This window comes from Marmota flaviventris, chromosome X (genome assembly GCF_047511675.1).
Source record: "Marmota flaviventris isolate mMarFla1 chromosome X, mMarFla1.hap1, whole genome shotgun sequence".
NCBI lineage: Eukaryota > Metazoa > Chordata > Mammalia > Rodentia > Sciuridae > Marmota > Marmota flaviventris.
The window spans coordinates 94,149,259-94,153,766 of record NC_092518.1 but is presented as its reverse complement, the minus strand read 5'-3'; the positions used below and the strand labels follow the sequence as shown (position 1 = coordinate 94,153,766).

General features: G+C 34.7%; 1 pseudogene; it reads left to right on the top strand.

Annotated features, from left to right (window-relative positions):
* The first annotated feature begins 978 nt into the window (after positions 1-978).
* On the top strand, positions 979-1,510 carry LOC114089510 (large ribosomal subunit protein uL5-like; annotated as a pseudogene).
* Positions 1,511-4,508: the final 2,998 nt, after the last annotated feature.

Below are 4,508 nucleotides of genomic sequence, written 5' to 3'. Positions count from 1 at the left end.
TCAAAAATTTCAAGTTTTTATTCACTGTCACTTTCCAAAGCCACTTGCACATTTTTATGAATTTGTTAAGTAGTGCTTCACTCCCCAATACCCAAATATGTATGAGTTACCTATCACTGCATAACAAATTAGCTGTAAATTTAGAAGCTTGAAACAGTAATATTTACAATTTCAGTTTCTCTACATCAGGAATCCAGATGCAGGCTATCCAGATTCTCTCTTTCATGGTCTCTCACAGGCTACAATCATCTCAAGGTTTGACCTGGCAAGGATTGGCTCCAAAGTTCATGCTTATGGTTGGCAGGATATAATTCCTCACAAGCTATTGGATTGATGATCTGAGGTCATCACTGGCTGTTCATCAGAGACCACTTTCAATTGTTTGCCACATAAACCTCCCCGCTGAGAACCACACAACATGGCAGCTTGCTCCATCAGACATACATAGAAGAAGAGCCAGAAATAGTGTGGGCAAGACATAGCATATGGCCTTTTATAACCTAACCTTAGAAAAGACATCCCATCACTTTTGCCTTCTTCTATTAATCAAAAGAAAGCCACTTGATACATATCATACTCAAAAGGATGTGATTACACAAGAACATGAAACCAGGAGGTGAGGATCATTGAAAGTCATTTTCAAAGCTGTTCACCACAGCAATAGAAACAACTTAGAGCGAAACACAAAAAGATAGTTTATAAAAATAACAACATTAGTGAGCTGTGAGACAACTTATGTGTGTAATTGGATGCTCAAAGGAAAGAAAAGGTAGAGAGAGAAAAATATATTTGAAGAAATAATTGTTTCAAATTTGATCGAAACTATAAATCTATAAATACAAAATCTCACCTAATTTCAAGCACAAGAAAGATTAAATATAACCATGCCAAACAATCATAATCAACTTGCTCAAAACTGGTGAAACAGAGAAAATTTCAAACATAGATAAAGGACATGGGTTCTCCCTGTTCTCCATCATGGAACAGGATCAAGGCAAAAATGAGAACCCCATGTGGGAACTTTGCACCTGCAAGCTCTGCCTCAATATCTGTGTGGTGGAGAGTGGAGAAAGACTGACCTGGGCTGCCAAGGTATTGGAGCAACTCCCCAGCCAGACTCCTGTGTTTTTTAAATCTAGATATGCTGTCAATCCTTTGACATCAGAAGAAATGAAAAGATTGCTGTTCACTGCACAGTTTGTGGAGCCAAAGCAGAAGAAATATTGGAGAAAGTTCTAAATGTACAGGAGTATGAATTAAGGAAAACTAATTTCTCAGATATTGGCAACTTTGGTTTTGGGACCTAGGAACACATTGATCTGGGCATCAAATATGATCCAAGCATTGGGATCTATGCCCTGGACTTCTATGTGGTGCTGGGTAGGCTGGGTTTTAGCACTGCAGACAAGAAGCTCAGGACCGGCTACAATGGAGCCAGAGAATCAGCAAAGAGGAGGACATGCGCTGGCTCCAGCAGAACTATGATGGGATCATTGTGCCTGGAAAATAAATTACTGTCTATCCAAAAGCCCAATAAAACATTTTCAGTGAAATGTTAAAAAAAGGAAAGGAAATAAAGAAAAAAGAAAAAGAAAAAGACATGGTCTGTAATAGAAAAATAAGGATGTCGGGTGTGGCGCACGACTGTCATCCCAGCAGCTCCAGAGGTTGAGGCAGGAGGATCATGAGTTCAAAGCCAGCCTTAGCAACAGTGAGGCTCTAAGCAACTCAGTGAGACCCTGTCTCTAAATAAAATACAAAATAGGGCTGGGGATATGGCTCAGTCGTTGAGTGCCCCTGAGTTCAATCCCTGGTACCCTCCCCCAAAGAAAAGAAAAAGAAAAAGAAGGATGACAACAGAGTTTTCATGAGAGACAATACAAATGAGAAGACACTGAAGCAATGTATTTAAAACATTCAAAAATATCAACTTAGAATTCCATACCAAGTGAAATTATCTTTCAAGGAGTAAAGAAATGGGACCAAGGGGGAGGGAGGAGAAATTGGAAATGGGAGGAACTAATAACAAAATTGACCAGATTATTCTATGCACATGTATGACAGTGAATTCCACCTTCATGCATATGTATACAGCACCAATTTAAAAAAAAATAAAAAACAAATAGAAGGAAGACCAACAGAGTAGAGGAAGGGGATCAGGGGGAGGGAGGAGGGAAAGTGGAATTACTGAAGACTGAAATGGACCAAATTATAATACATGTATGCACGATTACACCAAAATGAACCATATATATATATATATATATATATATATATATATATATATATATATATATATATATATGAATCTGGACTATTAACCCCACACAGCAGTAGTAACACAGCAGTAGAACACAGTTCTTCACTTTCTGAAAGAAGTAGGTTAAACAGAAGTTTAAATAATATCTAGTTTCAGAACATTATGTCTGAAATATCCAAATTTCAATAAAAATAAATTCTTATACCAGGGATAGGAAGATCTCAACTTGAATATAAAAAAAATCAATCAGTAGTTTCCAACACAACATTGTCATCAGATATGTCAGAATTATATGACAATGGTTTTGGAACATTCATCATAAAAATCCTTCAATAAGCAATTACAAAAATGACTGCAGTCAATGTAAAAAACCAAGTCTCAGAAAAGAAACAGAAGATATATAGAAGATCCAAATGGAACTTTAGAACAAAATTATATATAAAAAAAAAAAAACGAAAAAAACTTCAGTGGATGGGCTCAATAGCAGAATGGATGGGATAGAACTATCAGTGAACAGAAAGCTAGAACAACACAATTTACCCAGTCTGAACAATAGAGAAAAAATATACTGGGAAAAAAATGAACGAGTCTCAGTAACTAATAACAGAACTTCAAAATACATGAAGTAAAAGCTGATGAAATTTCAAAGAGAAATAGGCATTCTACAAGTCTAATTGGATATTTCAATAACTTCTCTCAATAATTCATAGAATAAGTAGACAGAAAATCAATAAGGTCATAGTTTAACTCAATAACACCATCAATCAACTGAATTTAATTGACATTTATAGAATGTTTCATCCAACAAAAACACAATGCATATCCTTTTCAAGGGAACTTGAAATGTTTACCAAAATAGACTATACTCTGGGCCATAAAATAATTCTCAGTAATTTAAAAAGAGTCAAGTCATAAAAAGTGTATTCTCTGGCTGCTGTGAAATTAATTTAGAATTAATAACAGAAAGATATCCAGAAATTCTCCACGTTCTTGAAAATTGAATAAAATCTTTTAAATGACCAATGGGTTTGAGAAGAAATCAAGGGTAAATTGGTAAGCATTTTGAACAGCATAAAAATGAAAATGAAACATATTAAAATATGTGGGATATTGTCAAAGCAGTATTTAAGGAGAAATTTAGAACACTCAACATTTGTATTAAAAAAGAAGTATCAAGTGATTTGGAGATTATTCCTTAAGAAGCTAGAAGAGACTCTGAAAACTAAAGTCAACAGAAGAAATGAAATACTAAAGATTGATCCAGAAAAAGATGAGGTAGAAAATAGATAATAAATGTAGACAATTAATGAAATCAAAAGCTGGTATTTTGAGAGGATTAAAAAAATCAATAAACCTCTAGCCAGACTTATCAGGAAAAGAAAACAAATTACTAGTTCATGAGAGAAATGATATCAATATAGATATTAAAATGAAAACAGGGAATATTATAAACAATGTATTCCTTAATAGTTAACACCTTAGAGGGAATGAATAAATACTTTAAAAGACAATCTAGGGCTGTGGTTGTAGCTCAGTGGTAGAGCACTTGCCTAGGGTGTGTAAGGCCCTGAGTTCAATTCTCAGCACCACATATAAATAAATAAATTAAATAAAGATCCATCAACACTAAAAAAGTATTTAAACACAAATACAATCTATGGGCCAGGCATGGTGGCACATTCCTGCAGTCCCAGCTACTTTGGGAGGCTGAGACAAGAGGATAGAATGTTTGAGGCTAACTTAGTGAGACCTTCTCTCGATTTTTTTTTTTAAGCCCCAGTACCAGGGGAAGAAAAAGGAAAAGACAATTTATAAAAGAAGAAACAGATAACCTGAATAGCACTATATTTATTATAGAAACCAAATTTGTAGTAAAAACCCTTCCCCCAAGAGAACTCCAGGTCCAGCAAACTCCAGAATTTGTAGCAATTCTACTCAAACCCTCCAAGAAAATTGAAGAGGGAAGAATCCTTTCCAACTCATTCTGTGAGAACAGCATTATTCAAATCAGACAAAGCTGGTACAAGAAAACTAGAGGCTGATATTCCTCATGAACTTAGATACAAAGATTCTAAAGAAAATTTTTACCAAATTAAATCCTAAACCATGAAGAAAAAAGACAATACACCATAGCCAACTGGGGTTTATATTAGGAATATAAGGTTTTCATATTTGAAAATCAATGTAATTCACCATATTAACAAAGGTAAAAAAAAACTATATGATCATCTCAGAAGATGCAGAAAAC